Source organism: Enhydra lutris, unplaced genomic scaffold, assembly GCF_002288905.1.
Source record: "Enhydra lutris kenyoni isolate GAN:26980312 unplaced genomic scaffold, ASM228890v2 scaffoldscaffold7, whole genome shotgun sequence".
Classification (NCBI taxonomy): Eukaryota; Metazoa; Chordata; class Mammalia; order Carnivora; family Mustelidae; genus Enhydra; species Enhydra lutris.
In genome coordinates this window covers 29,781,981-29,799,108 of record NW_019154091.1, presented here as the reverse complement: position 1 = coordinate 29,799,108, position 17,128 = coordinate 29,781,981, and positions in this window count along the sequence as shown.

Genomic DNA, 17,128 nt, shown 5'->3' with positions numbered 1-17,128 from the left:
AGGGCAAAACAATATAGCCTTCTATTATGAACATGCAGTGAAAGAAAAAAAGGGCACTAAGAATGAGAAGGAAAAGCACTAATATTTACAAACTGTATGTTTTCCCATTGGACTCTCACAGAGAGTTCTATGGAGTCTTACTCCCCTTTTGTGATGAAGAAAGAAATGGAAACTCAGTGGGGCTAGTGATTTGCCCATGGCCATTTAGTTGGTAAATGGTGAACCTGGGATTAGAACTCTAGAGCCCTAGCAAGATGGGGTTAACGACTATATTGTACTACCTCCCTGATTATGAAAATTAATTTACTTCATGGCTTAAATAGAAAACATGGTTTTTTAAACCCAAGAAACAGACTTCAAGATGAATTGATGACAATTAAAATTTGTAGCCTAACACAGCTTTAAGAGTTATTTATTTAAAGTGTTTGATACACACATAGACACACACACAACAATGTCTATTCTAAGAAAAAAATGAGGTACCCAAAATAAGATATATATTTTTCTATACATATGTGAAATATGCTATCCTAGTAAAACATAAAATAGCAAAGACAGAAAGCATACAGGTATCTATGGATTCTGCTATTGGTTCATCATTAAAATTTTATTCAAAATGAAGTATGAACTTTCCTTGGAGCTAGCCTTTGGTACCAATGTATTATATTGTCATCTTTTTCTTCTTTCCCTCTGGCACTGCAAAGGGCAGATTCATCCAAGATGTCGGTAATAGATTTACAAACTGCTGATTCTCCTGCATTAGCTCTTTGTCCATCCCAAGACACTAATTAGGCTGCACTTAAACCATCCATCATCCTGAGCAGCACACAGATGTGAGTCTTCTATTATGGCTTACTCTAGCTACTTGGGTGGGGCCAGTCAAACACATTTTCTACAGTGCTGGGTCATTGTTGTGGGTTTCCTTGAATGAGGCCACTTTGGAACAACTCATTCACCCAACCACCCAAAATACTTAGAGTATCCTGGGAATGTATCTATGGCTTGATTAGATCATTTAATCCCAATCCACTCTCTTTCAATGTTTTCTCACATAACTATAAGATGATGTAAAAAGAACATCTCCTGAATATGGGACTTCATGTCTCTGTCACTGACACCTCACTCTCTGAAACCCGAAGTCATGCTTCCATGCTTCTTTCTGTCTCATACTTCCTTCTTCCCCTCATCCTTGCAGCTGCATGTCTACAGTGGGGAAGGGGCTAATTTATCAGTTTACGGCTTGGTTTTGAGAAACATTTTTAAAGAAATCAGTGTTTGTTTTTGTTTTTGTTTTTTTTTTAAGATTTTATTTATTTATTTGACAGACGGAGATCACAAGTAGGCAGAGAGGCAGGCAGAGAGAGAGGAGGAGGAGGAAGCAGGCTCCCTGCTGAGCAGAGAGCCCGATGCGCGGGGCTCGATCCCAGGACTCTGGGATCATGACCCAAGCTGAAGGCAGAGGCTTTAACCCACTGAGCCACCCAGGCGCCCCTGAGAAACATTTTTAGATTAAAACATTCCTTTGTGAAAGACCTTTACAACAGGGAAGGGAGTGTTAGAGGAATTCTTATTAAAAATGATCAGACTATAACACAGCCACTAATTTTCCTAAATAACTAAGCAGTCATTGTCTATGGCCATAATTTTGACTCATTCATCAGAATCCATGTGTGCTGGGACAATGCTAGTGTCTTTATTCATGAATATACCAGGAAAAATAATCTGAAGTCAAGTTACAATATGATATGCTATGTCCCATACATTCCAAAACCACTGGCATAATCTGCTGATGCATCATTTAATTTCACAGAATTAAATAAATATATATTGAGTACTCATGATGAGCCAGGAAGTGTTTTTAGTACTTGGGATACATTGGTGAATAAACTAGATAAAAATTCCTGCCCTCTTGGAGCTTACATTCTAGGAGGAAGGAATACACACTTAACAGTAAATTAAGAAATAAGCAAATTCTATAGTATGATAGGAGGTGATAAATGCTATAGGAAAATGTAAAAGTAAATCAAAGGAAGGGGAATTTGGGGAGTCATGCTCAGGGAGAAGATGTGAGGACAAACAGTTTGCCAAATAAAATAGGGTCTTGGAAGAAAGTCATGTGAAGAATGTGGGCATTGAACAGAAACTAGGAGTTGGTAAAGGAATTATCAAAGCAGATACCTTGTTAAAACAATTTCCCAGGAGGAGAGAAGAGCTACAGCAAAGCTTTCTTGGTATCATAGGGATATTAACTAATCTGAAAAAGCATACTGTGTTAGAAATAATTTCCAGCATACCTTTAAATATATTAAGTACATAAGAAGAAATGCAGTGGAAAAAATGCCAAATTAGACTAAATAAATAATTCTCTACCAGAGCATTTTATTAATTCAAGTTGTACTGATCTTAAATTACAATAATATAACTGTGCAAATAACAAAGCTATTTGGCTCAGAAATTATAACTGCTCAAGGCTAACCAAGAGAGCAACTCAGAATTCTACTTTTTTTTTATGTTTTTGGTAAACATCGTGTTAACTAAGTAAAAGAAACACCTGATTAATTTGGAAATATGGGTGCATAGTGTGACACTTTAAACATCTTAGGAACTTAGAGAAAAATTTTGTGAACGGCCTTTATAATCAACAACTTAAAAAAAAAAATCAATCCAATGTATTTTGGATGAGAAATTTAAGCAAGGAAAGAATGAGAAAAATACCCTAGCAAGCACTTTTGTGTTCTCAGCTTCCTGCTTGGCAATTGGCATCACAATATTTGGGTTAGATGTTGCCCAAATGCTGGAGAATAAAGATTTCACAATTACTCTGTATCTTAAAATAGCTTAAACAAATAATTTTGATATTTTTATTATTTGGGGAAAGAACAGGTGGCCTCATTTTATATTTTAACAAAATATATTTTTTATTCAATTCCATGTGATAAATGCACACCAAAGTACTACTTTGTTATTAACAAATGGAGAGAAAATATAAACCATTCCTCTTGCAAGACTCATCTGGATCCCCTAGCCTTAGAAATACTCTAGGAGAAAAGGTAAGCAACTGGTCTAGATTTTGAGTGCAGAACTTAAATTAAAATTATATTTTGTATTAGGTCTATGCCAAACCTGATGATCACAAAGATTGAAAAACATACTCCTTTCAAACCAAATTCATTTACAAATTCAGAAATAAAATCAAATTTAACTACTTTTGAATCAGCCATAAACACAATTAGGCAGCAGTCCAAATTTACCTCACTTTTTCTAGGAAGTGGGCAAAAACAGGCATGATATTTCTTTTTTTTTTTTAAGATTTTATTTATTTATTTGACAGAGAGAGAGATCACAAGTAGGCAGAGAAGCAGGCAGAGAGAGGGAAACAGGCTCCCTGCTGAGCAGAGAGCCCGATGCAGGACTCGATCCCAGGCCCCTGAGATCATGACCTGAGCCAAAGGCAGCAGCTTAACCCACTGAGCCACCCAGGCACCCCAGGCACGATATTTCTAAAGTTTTCCTTTACCCAAATTAATTCTCCTCAGTCTGAAGTTGATTATTCTAAATTACAAAAGGGAAAACATCCATTGCACAACAGACAAAACAGAAAAAAAGACAATAAAGTGTGCCCACAGATGCTACTAAGTGGTGGTAAACATGGCTAGCATTTTGTTGCGTGTATTTGACTCCCGCTTTGGGTTTATATGTGTTTATGCACTCATGTACTTAAAATTACTGTTCATTTTAGCATAATTTTTACATCTCTGGGATCATACTGTAGATTTGGAGGCTTTTCTTTACCTCATAGTATGGTGGAAACATACTTCCACGTCAATATTTTTCATTGTTAGTTAGCACTGCACTCTAGCATTCTATTTTTGACCTAGTTTTTAGAGACCTTCCTCAACTGCTGTTGAAAAACAAGAAAAGGCATTCCAATGATGTTCACTTACCCTCTAAAACATTTGAAAACGTGTACAGGAGAATGAAAGGTATATTTCTAACATGGCTGTTCTAGGGCTGATGAAGCCATTGACTTGTAAAAAGAAGAAATTCCAAAGTGTCAAAACCAGGTGTCAGGAATGGGACATCAGAAACTCTGAGTCACACCTCAACCTATAACAAATTAGAAAGAACCTAAATGTGTACATTCCAATTAGGGCTCCTGCCTTTTCTAAGAATGGTGTCTAAAAGCAGAAGGTAAATGAAAAGACTTTGTTCCCTTTTTCATTATCCCTGGATAACTCAGTTGACTAACACTGGAATTACCATCACAAGAAACACCATTGGGTAAAAAAAAGACTGTAAAGTGAACTGTATAAATGGAAATTATAAGTAATTGTGTTATCTCCTTTCCTTTTAAAAATTCCTTTTCTTTGCTTCTGATCTCTTTTTATTCAAAACAAACAAAAATGCTTAACAATATAGCTATCCTCTCCTGCTCCTCCTCAAATGTAATGACTACTATGATTTTTACAGTCTATCATTCCTAATCATGTTTTTGAATTTTATTGTAGGTATCCATAAACAATGTGCAGTATTTTTTTTATTTTAAAATTTACGAATTGGCATTATATCCCATAGAACTAAATTGTTTCCACTTTTTTCCTCCATTACAGTTTTTTTTTAATTTAATATATCCTTTCACGTTTTCTAAGCATATTTACCTTCGTTTCTCTAAGGCATCCATGTGAAAGTTATATTGCTCACTCATAGGCCATAAACATCTTTGCCTTTACCTCAAATCACTGGATTGCTCCTTATGGTACCAATTTGCATTCTTAATAGCAATGTATAAGAATACCAATTTTCCCAAAGACCCACACATAAGTATCAGACTTACTAATTATTTTGCCATATCAACACATATGAAATGGTATCTCACTTTTAAAATTTGTCTTTTCCTGACTACAAATAAGAGCATGTTTAAAAATGTTTAATGAACAATAGTGTTTCTTATTCTGTAAATTGCCTTTTTGTATCCTTTGCCTATTTTTCTCCTACTAATTGATTTTTAGAAGTTCTCCATATATTCTAGAAATTACATAATAAGCTTTTGATTTTTATTATGTTGGAAAAATCTTCTGTCATTGTGTGACTTTTCATTTTTATAGTATGCTTTGGTCAATAGTTCTTAATTTTAATGTAGTCATACTTCATTATCAGTCAATCTGGATAGAGGTTTATCAATTTTATTGATATTTTTCACAAAACAGGGTTTTTGTTTCATGATTTTTCTTTTTTGTTTTTAATTTCAAAGATTTCTGCTTTTATCTTTATCCTCTCTTTTGCTTGCTTTGGATTTAATTTATTCCTTTTTCTATTTTCATTGATTTGTGAAAATGTTTTTAGTATGTCAGTAATCACTACTTTAGTGCTTTCCACCAATTTTCTTTTTTTTTTTTTTAAGATTTTATTTATTTATTTGAGGCAGAGAGAGAGAGAGAAAGCAAAGCAACAGGCAGAAGGAGAGGGAGAAGCAGTCTCCTCACTGAACAGAGACCCTGGTGCAGGGCTCGATCCCAGGACCCTGGGATCATCACTTGAGCTCAAGGCAGATGCTTAACCAACTGAGTCACCCAGGTGCCACTCTACCTTGTATTTTCATCTTCACTCAATTAAAATTAATCTCAAATTTCTTACATAATTTTCTTTTCAATTCATAGGTGATTTAGAAGTGTGTTGTTTTATTTCCAAATATTTGGGGGATTTTCCAGTTATTTTTGTTATTATTATCTGAGTGAATTCCATTATGGCCTGAGAGTATGTGCTGCATGATGTCAAGTATATATATATATCTATATATATATATCTATATATCTGTAGATATATAGATATCTACAGATATATAGATACATATATACACACACATATATATGTATATATATATATATTTTTTTAAGGATTTTTAATTTATTTATTTGACAGAGAGAGACACAGTGAGAGAGCAAACACAGGCAGGGGGAGTGGGAGAGGGAGAAGCAGGCTTCCCACTGAACAGGGAGCCCGATGTGGGGCTTGACCCCAGACTGAGCCACCCAGGCGCCCCAATGTCAAATTACTTGAACTTTGTTAGAGACTGTTTCATACCAAGAATATAGTCTATCATGATGAATGTTCCATGAGTACTTGAAAAAAAAATGTGTATTCTGTGTTGTATAGCATGTTCCAGAAATGTTAATCAGGTTAAGTTGGTTCATAGTGTTGCTCAAGTCTTCTATATTCTTATTGATTTTCTTTTTTTGTCTACTTGTTGTATCGATTACTGAGAGATGAGTATAGAATTCTCCAAGCACGTGTGTGGATTTCTTTATTTCTCCTCTGAGTTCAATCAATTTTTGCCTCATGTATTGGGAAGATTTCTTGTTAGGTGCATGTAGGATTGTTACATCTTGGTGAATTAATATTTTAATTATTAGACAGTATTTTCCAGAAACATTTTTATCCTTGAAATATTTCTTGTCCTAAAGTCTACATTGCTGACACTGAAGCTGCTCCAACTCTTTTTGATTAACATTTATAGAGTTTTATCTTTTGACCTTTTTACGTCTTTATTTTTAATGTGGGTTTCTTATAGACAGTATATAGTCAGGTCTTCTTGTTTTGTTTAAATATAAGCTAACAATTTCTGTTTTGATTGGTCTGTTCAGAGCACTTATATTTAATATAATTATTGGTATATTAGACTTAGCGCTACTGTTTGTTTCCTGTTTTTCTCCTCTTTTTATGTTCATCTATGCCTCTTTCCTTTCTTTCTTTTGGATTATTGGAATATTTTTAATATTCCTTTTAAATTCATCCATTGCATTTTTGATGAGTTTTCTATGTATCATTTCTTTCTCTTCCTTCCTTCCTTCCTTTCTTTCTTGAGAGAGAGAATGTGCACATGCACCAGGAGGAGGGGGGAGGGCAAAGGGAAAGGGAGGTAAAGAAAATCTTAAACAGGTCCACGCCCATTGCATAGCCCCATGTGGGGCTCAATCTCATGACCCTGAGATCATGACCTGAGCCGAAATGAAGTGTGGGACACTTAATTGACTGAGCCACTCAGGTGCCCCTCTTTGTATCATTTCCTTAGTGGTTGTTCTGCAGAGTACCTCCCTTTCATAATCTACTTTTCAGGTAAATCTGTCATTTCAAGTAAATGTAGATGATGTACAACCATATAGTTTCCTTGAGCCTGCCTCTTCTGTTCTGTCATATCCACTTTAGATATATTGAAAACCCATCGGACAATGTGGTAATTTTTGCTTTTAACAGTCATACATATTTTGAATCTCTTAAAAAATGTAGTCTTTTACAGATATCTACCATGTATCTTGCTCTTTCTTCTTTTTTTCCCCAGTTGAAGGATAACTGGTAGACCATAAAACTGTACATAGTCCATCTTCTAGATAATGTCTCTGCTTTCTCCAGCTTTTTTTTCCCCTTCCTTTTGATTTTAAGAAGTAATGGGTCTCGGCACAAAATTTTGGTTTTGCTTTCATTTACCCTGCTTGGGTTAGTGAGCTTCTTGAATATATTTATTTACAGTTTTGCCCAAATTTGGGTAAAGTTTAGCCACTATTTCTTAAGGTACACTTTCTGTACCAATGTCTTTCTCCTCTCCTTATATGACTCCAGTGACATAACTGCTATCCCTTTGATATTGACCCATATTTCTCTGAGGCTCTGCTGATATTTTTCTATCTGTTTCTTTCCCCCTCTGTTCTTCAGATTGTACCTCTTTCATATTATTGTTAATTTCACTGACTCTTTTGCCATCTTGAATCTACAATTAAGCCCATCCAGTGAATTCTTAGAAAACTGTGTCTTCCAATTCTAAAATTTCCATTTGATTATTTTTTATAGTTCCTGTTTCTTGGCTAAGAACCCCTATCTTTCCACTCATTGCTAGTATGTTTAACTGTATTAGAAGTAGTAGCTGCCTTGAAAAGGCTGCTAGGAAGATGGCGGAGTAGGAGGACCCTGGGCTCAGCTCTTGCCGTGTTGTCACCTAGAGAACACCCACATAGGCATAAATAACTCAGAAAGCAACCAGATAGCTGGGAGAATGGACTTTCCACAGCCTGACATAGACAAGAGGCCACAGCAAAGCAGATCCACCCTGTCCAATCACTCTTGGTAAGATCCATCAAAGCACTGCCACAAGCCTGACAGTTTGTGAATGAATGTTGGGGTCCGTTATCAAAGGAATGAGACTGAGACAAAGTGAAAGTTATGCAAAGCTTTATTCTATGCCAAGCATTAGAAGTCAGACTGACTGGCCAGGGCCACCTCCGAAGACAGCGACGACTCCCAATCTTACAGGCTCAAGAATCAACTGACCAGTCAGGGCCACCTCTAAAGAGAGTGACTCCTCCCAGCCTCACAGACTAATTTTATAGAGCAAAGGCCATGTGGTTAAGCCTGGCCACACACAGGTGGCCAATGAGATTGTAACATACACAGAAAGTTGCATAGTCATGTTAAGCCACACGCAGGTGGCCAATTGAATTACAATTTACCCCATAGTAACTGTTTGAACTAGCCTATCACTCTGGTCAGAATTGGTGCCCAAGTTTGGCACACAAAAGGCGGGGTTTACATTCTTTGGTGGTTAGGGAGATAGTATGTGTGCTTTTTACTGATTGGATGTCTCCACTTGGCCTGACTCGTCCTTGTATTCTGGGCTCTGTTATTAGGAACTGGCCAACCATATTTTACTGGTTTCTTGGACTTGTTTTTAAGCAAGTTCCTCGGGGCGGGGGGGGGGGTGTCAATTTAAGTTTACTGCATAAACAACGAAATGGCTGTTTAACCTAGATGGAGTTGCTCTAGCTAAGTAGGCCCTTACAGTGAGCAGCCCAGAGGAGGGCCAGCACCACTCCAGAAAGAGTCCTGCCCCAGGAGAGTTGGAGGACAACCACATGCCAGTCTGCCTGCAGGACCCACCCACCACCAAAATCTTCTCAGGGTACAACACGGGAAATGCCTGCAGTTTGGGGCTATTTCATCTCTGGTAGATGCCTGGTATGATTCAACTCAAGCCCAAGGCAGCCTCCAACTGGCCCACTAACACCAGGAAGACCAGATCCTGCCCACAACAGGCAGAGAGCTAACGCAGGCAGAACTGAAGGCAAACACAGCTCCACTACAACAGCAGGACACCCCTGGGCAACACACGTAGGAGACACCCCTGAGGTGCCAGGTTCTGGGGAACAGGGGATATTGCACTGCGGGACCTCATTGTCATAAAGCCACAACTTCCATGTGCAGGAGACGTCACTGACTTTCCTAACACAGAGAAACAGACACGGCAGTAGACAGAATGAGGATACAGAAGAATATGTCCCCAATGAAAGAACAAAAACAAATCGCAGCAAGAGACCTAAGCAAAATGGAGATAAGAAACATGTCTGATACTGAATTTAAAGTAATGTTCATAAAGATCCTCCCTGGAATTAAGAAAGGAATGCAGAACCTCCATGAGACCCTCCACCAAGAGATGGCAGCCTTAAAGAATGAATTAGAGCTACTGGACTTACCAAATGGAAATAAAAATAGACCACCTGGAATAAGCAGCAAACAAGAGGAAGTAGAAGAATGGATCGGCCACCTGGAGGACAGTGTCTTGGAAAGTAATCAAGCTGAGCAGATGAGAGCGAGGAAAAAATACACAAAATGAGAACAGACCTAGGGAACTCAGCAACACTGTCATGCGTAACAGTCACATGATAGGGATCCCAGAAGGAGAAGAGCGAGAAAAGGGGGCAGATTTGTCTGAAGAAAGAATAGCTAAGAACTTCCTAAATCTGGGGAAGGAAAGAGAAATCCAGATCCAGGAAGCACAGAGAGCCCACAACAAAACCAACCCAAAGAGGTCTGCACCAAGACACAAAATAAGATGGCCAAAAGTAGTGATAAAGAGCATTTTAAAAAGCAACAAGAGAGAGGAAAGCAGTGACATACAAGAGAAACCCCATTTGGCTATCAGTGGTTTTTTCAGCAGAAACTCTGCAGGCCAGAAGAAAGCACCATGATAAATTCCAATGGCTAAAAGGAAAAAAATCTAGAGCCAAGAATAATCTATCCAGCAAGGCTTTCATTTAGAATAGAAGGAGAGGTAGAGTTTCCCAGAAAAACAGAAGTTAAAAGCAAAACCAGCCACATCCCTGGCACCCAGGATGCCATCAGCCTATGGGTCCCAAATTCACAGTCTAGTCATCCTTCTGCCCGGGTGAGCATGCCATGGCCTGCCACCTGCTCCGTACCAAGTCAACATGCCTTCACCACAGATTGACGAGGACTCAAACTGACACTCTTCCCCTCAAATTTCAGCCACTGTGCTCAAGTTTGTGCATAAAAGTGGGCATAATTATAATAGCAGAATGAAACATCCCAAACAGTGACACTAATTCTGTGGAATATATCATGGATAAAGGGAGTGTGGTTGGCTGAGAACATCTCCAACAAGCCCATCAAAGAACAATACATACAGCATGAGGCTAATTACTAAAAGAAACAAACCCAGGAAAAATAGAACAGGATGAAATCAGAGAGGGAGACAAACCATAAGAGACTCTTAATCATAGGAAACAAACTGTGGGTTGCTGGAGGAGAGGTGGGTGGGAGGATGGGGGACCTGGGGGATGGGCATTAAGGGTGGGGTACTTGATGGAATGAGCACTGAATGTTCTATGCAACTGATGAATCACTGAACTCTACCTATGAAACTAATAATACACTATATGTTAATTGAATTTAGATAAAAAGGAAAACCACACACACAAAAAAGAAAGAAAGAAAGAAAGAAAGAGAAAGAAAGAAAGGAAAGAAAGAAAGAAAGAAAGAAAGAAAGAAAGAAAGAAAGAAAGAAAGAAAGAAATAGTAGCTGCCTTAAAGTCTGCTAGTAATTCCAACACCTGAGTCATCTTGGGGTTTGAGAAGAGAACCACATTTTCCTGGTTCTTGGTATATCAAGTAATTTCAGATTACATCCTGGATATTTTGAATGTTGTGTTCTTCAGGCTCTGGGTCATGTTAAAAATCCTCTGGACAATGTAAGGTTAAGGGAGGTTCAGTTAAGACTACAAGTTCTGCCTTGCCTTCTGGTGCTGGTAGTAGTTCCAATGTCATTTCAGTTGTTGAATTCTTTGTTAAGCTTCTTTGATCTGTCCCATGCATTCTTGGCTCAAGAAATCTCATTTGTGATGGCTGGTGGTTTAAATTGTTGTGCAGTTCTCAAAGTCTTTGCTATGTTGTGTTGAGCCTAATGCATGTGTATTTTAAGGTCACCGTGGGCCTTTCACAGGTTCATATCACAGAATTAGAGAGGTGCATTCTCCTTAGCTGACATCTGTTCTTACCCATACATGGTTTGAAGATTAACCAGATTTGGGGGCAGAAATTATATACATGATTTGGGGCTCCTCCTTTCTTGTTCTCTTTTTTAATGGGGTTCTTTTCTGCTTTTTCAGCAGAAGTTGCCCCAAACTCCATCACCTAGTTCTTTGTCCAGAAGAACTGCAAGTTTCCCAATAGACTTCCAGCTGCCCCACATGATGAATGCCTTCTAGCTAAGTGCCACAAGACTGAGCAACATGTCCTATGCCATTCCCTTCAAAGTTTTGCCTGTCCTCTATAATCTCCCTAATTTTATCTTCTCTTCAGTGCCTTAAGTTTATCTTTTTTGTATCTTTTGTTCAGTATTTATTATCTGTGAGAGCATTGGCCTAAACCAGAATCATATTCAGAATTTTTTGATTCCCTGTTTATAATAGTCCTTAATGGCTCCACATCTATGGAGAGGTCTCTCATTTTCCAACTGTCTGTGTTATTTAAGATTTATGATTTGTCTGTATTAGAAATTAAAACCTACTATCCAAGATATTAGAAAATATGATCACCTTCCTAATTTTTCCCTTCTCTGTACCACCACATCTACCACTATTTTAAAGTCTCCTTCCTGTTTCAATGTCAACTTTTGTGTTTAGTATCTTGACTTCCAAATGATTTTTGTCACTTGGGAATATACCTTCCATTTTTTTTTAATTTGGCTATACTTTAAATTTAATGGTCATAATTTATTCATCACTTCCAGGTATTTTCTAATAGAAGGTTTAAGAAGAAATTAGTTTGGTGCACAATTTTGTCAGAATGAGAGCACTATTTTGCCTTCTTTATTCCTTGGTTCTTCATTTTGGAACCTTCTGAAGTAGTACTATTATTGGTCATTGTCACTTAATTGGTCATTGTCACTTAATAGAAAAGATAATAATGATTTTAGTGATGATAATTTTTACTAAAAATAATCCCTATAATCACAAAAATGAGAGTATTTCTTTCCCTCTTTCATATTTTGTTCTACAAACATGCAAGAATGTATAATGTGCAACTCAGTGAGATCACCATGACTTACCACTGGCCCACATTATCAGCAGGACGTTGTTACATAAGCACTAGCATGGAATCAAGTACAGTTTATTCAGTGTTGGGAAGCTGAATCGGGAACATGTTTTCCTTCTTGAATTGTTCTCAAGAGCTCTTTAAATACATTGAACAGATATGTGAAAGTTAATCCTCATAATCATTGTCTTCTGCTTACTTAATAGGCCTGGAATAGCTTCTAAAAATTTGTTATGACTGCAATCATAGTTATATCTGCTTGGCTGAAAAAGGACAAAGGCCTTTTCCAAATCTAGAGCATATACCTGTGAGAGTTTATTTGAGAGCATAGAGAAGGTCAACAATAAAAAGTATTTCCTTGATCATTTTGTCATTTCTGCCTTATTTTTTAAAAGGAGAGTAGTATTCCATGCCTAGAAAATGTGCTAGAAGTGTTGCTCTCTGTCTTGGTAGATCAGAACGTGATTCACTGATGTTCTCTACTCAGTGTCTGCTCTAGTTCCTTTCTCTCTGTTTTACAATCACCAGAAACCTACCATTTACCTTGATCAGGTACTTCATAAATATGTGTGCTGCTTATCACTCAAAGACCAAATAAGCCAGAGGACACAGAACAACAGAAAATGTCACTCTGCTCTCAGAAAAAAAGGACTTTTTAAAGCAGCGTAATCTTTCTACATCAAAAGTAGCATTAGCGTTGCAGGTTATTGGACCTGGCCATTGGGAGCCACCAGTGATCTGATGCCTGTCACACAGTAATTGGAAGGTCATTTGGGAAGGCTGCACAAGCAAGCATTTTCTCACCATTAGAGCATACATTGCTCGAGGAAGATTTCTGCTGAACGTTTTCTCTTGAATTTTGGTTAAATAACTTGCTAAATAAGTAAATGGATCATTTTCCACTTTGATATTTGGGGTTAATGCTTTTTGGCCTGATTTTTCAAATCCTTGAAACTGGAGATCCTCCCTACTTTGTTAGTTTCCTAGAGATTAAATTGCTATGCTGACTGATTAGAGGGAAGAAGAGTGAATGCCCTGTAATACTTTGAGGTTTTCTGCTATAAAGTTTTACCAAGTCCTAGAAAGCCACAATCCAGTAAAATTTGAACTAAAAAGTAAAAATACAAATGAATGTTGTTTTTCTACCATTGATGTGTTGATTGTTCTCCTTCTCACCTCGTTTTATCCAAGTTATTGTCGGAGGAATGTAAAGGTATCGTCTTCCCAAAACTCAGGTGAATAGCACAAATTGTAACATAAAATTTGCTAGGGACGGGTTATAGTGCTTCCCAATAATGATTTTTAAATATTCCTTCAACTACTCTTTTAATATCACATGTAATTTTCATAGATAAATTTTATTTATAAACGACCATGAATGAAAGAACTGGTATTATAGCTAGAGCATAACAAGGAATTATTTAGGGTTCCCCCAGCCCTTCAAGATAAAGGAGAAGAAAGGAAAGTATATACTGCAATTCAATTATAATTATATCCTATCCTGCATGATTATTGATTTTGTCTAAGCCCATTTTACCTATCCCTTAATGTCAAATTCAGCTGCCATATCCTATATGAAATCTTTATCCACTTCTCAATGTATAGTCATCTCTCCCTTCCCTCATTATTTTGGCCTGGACTGCATGTATCATCCATTGCAGTAGTTCTTGTGTGAGCTCCTTAAGGAAAGGTGCATTCTCTTATTCATGTATATTCCTAGTGCCCAGGACAGTGCCAGCACAAAAGCACTCATCACACCATAGTATAAATTCCAGATTGTTTCTCAGTCTACTCCCAGGCAGGACTGCAAAGTCCTTGAAAGTAAGGATCATGTTTTATAAGCTGTCAAATCCTCAGGAACTGTCATAATGCCTGCTATACTATTGGCAACCATAAGTATCTTCTGAATGTCTAGGTAATAGTAATGCATATAAACTCATAAATTATGAGTTTATATTCTCTTATTATGTATATTCTCTGAAACACACAATACTATAATTGAATAATGATCATGAGGTATCTTATACCCCTGATTACACTGGTAATTTTCTTGAGAAGAAACCATACCTTATCTTCCTCTTTTATCCTTGCCATCCCCAAATCAGAAATGAATTCATTAAATACTCTTAAAATTGAATAGAAACATATAATCACGAGGAATCTCAGATTTTAAGTCATGCCCAATGTAATGTTCAAAACACCCCTCAGTTCACATTAGGAAACACTTACTGAGCATTTGCAACATGTCAAGCATCACACGAGGCACTAGGCATATAAAAATGGAGTAAACGAATAAAATAGGGAAGCAGCTCCCAAGAAGCTTATGTAGTAGATAAGACAGACACAAAATATGTTGTCATAAGTAATCAGGAAAATATGGCTATACACTGGGTATTTTGCAAGCACAGAGGAATACTTAGTCCAACCTTAAGTTCATGAATGACTCCCAGGAGAAAATAATGAGTAAGGATGAGTAAATGTTAGCCAAGAAAAGAAAATGTGTCTTTTTTAGAGGGATCAAGGTGAACGATGGCACAAAGTGCTAGAGGAACATGATGTGTATTTATTAGAGTGTAAAATATGAGGTTGAGAGTGAGGAGAAATTAAATGTGGAGGAAGACTGTATCAAGGGGTAGAAGTATTTATGTGCCACTCTAAGGAACTTAAACTTCAATCCATAGTCAATGCAGAGTTCAAGTGTTTTAAGAACAAGAATGATATGATTAAGTATACATTGTAGAGACCACTTTGGTTGTGTGCAGTTGACTGATTAAAGAGTTAGAGCAAGACAAGAGTAAAAGAAAACAGGAAGCTACTGAAATTGTGTAGGCAAGAGTTGGGGAGGGCCTTAACTTGGCTAGTAGAAGTAGGTAGACAGAGAAACAGAAGGGACAACACGCCAGACATTCTGAAAAAATAACTGGCGTGCCTTGGTGATAGAGTAAATGAGGGATATGTAGGATAGAGTTGAATCAAGAATGACTTCCATGTTCCTGGAGAAGACTGGACCACCACCTAGGAGAACCAGAGTAGAGAGTATGGGAATAATGAGGACTGTTTTTGAGATTCTGACTCTGAAGTAGTGTCAAGTGCAGGTACACAGCCTATATTTGGATTTCTATGACTGAATCACAGGATAGAGGCTAGAACTGAAAGCAAAAGCATGTATGTGGAAGATAAAGACATCAGACCAAATCAGATAACTCATCAGCAGTGTGTGAAGGGGAAAGAGCAATGGGATAAGATGTTGAAGTCTGATTAACTTCAGTATTAAATAGAGGGAGCAAATGAAGCAGACTTTACTCGCCATTAAAGGTAACAAGGGTGTTAAGTATTAGATAACATCAAAAGGCACCAGGGATCAACAATATCCAACAAAATCCGGGAGATATACTTTGTCCCTCTATATAAGCATTTTAGCAATGTTCTTCTGTTTTATACCTTGCCATCACACAGCACTTGTATCTCATGAATAGCTTTTTAAAAATGACATGAGACCATCCATAAGCCCCTGAGGGTGCACTAAATCATAATGCATCACAAAATGAAGAAGGGGTAGGAACATTTGTTCACAGTTGTGACCTTCACAGTCATGCTGGGAAAACAGAGAGGAGGTCTAGGGAGGTAGGTACGCTTACCAAAGGGTTCATGCCAGCTCAGTATTAATGGAAAGCCACAGATGGTTAGCTGTACACGATGGGCGCACCCTCCCCGAGACACATTTTAAGCAAACTGATGCCCTTGTAGACCGCTACTTAGCCATTTGGACTCTACCTGTGAGTACTATAAAGTGTGTTTTGATGTATTTTTGATGTGGGTTTTTAATGTATCTTAGAATGAACTTCCTGCACAGCTATATTCTTTCCTGTGCCCCAAAGGGCTGTTGTTTGTGAATCTTATTAAAAATTAACAAGAATCTATTTCCCATCCTCTGTGTGTCATGGAGGAAGAATGGCATATGCTGATAAGCAGAAGGCATTCATTGATTTCTGAACCCAGAGGCACTGGAAAGCATCACAAATCATGTGGTAGGACTGGGCAAACTCAATGATTTATCTAAATGATGTTCAGAATTTCATGTGTCAATAAACCTCCCTGGTGACTATAAATCCAGAGAACTCTATTTCTTTTTATAAGGGGGAAAGTACATTATCCCTTGAATTGGGTCCCAATTCATATTGTCCTGACTGCACCCACTTTTAACTTAGGCCTTACAAGTTAGAACAAAACCACTCAAGTCAACATCCCACCAGAGATGAATATAGAGCTTGAAAGAGGGCAGCTAAACTGAGAATTAACTTAAGAGAACCTTGCAAATACTACAGATGGTAGCCACAGACCCTTGTCAAAGGTATTCGAGTTCAATGCATATCTTGCTAACTTGCAAAAATGAAAAGAATAACCCTCCCCACTAAAACTAGAAATAAAACAAAAGTTTTATGGAACACCACCTGAAAATTTCTGGGTCAGTCTTTTTTATTACACAATAGCACAAAGAGATTTAATTGGAGTATTTCCCTCTGTCCACTTCAATACAGTTCTCAGAAAATACCTGAGGGCCAGGGAATGATGAAGAAGAAGTATAAACTTTAAGAGGCGTTAGACAAGTTATTTATCCTCTGTAACCTGTTTCCTCATTTGTAAAGCAAGACTAGAATCCTCTGGTGTTAGAGTACATTATATAATGTATATAAATAAAACTTTTAACAGTACTTAGTACATATAAAACAGATGATTAAGGGTGGTAATT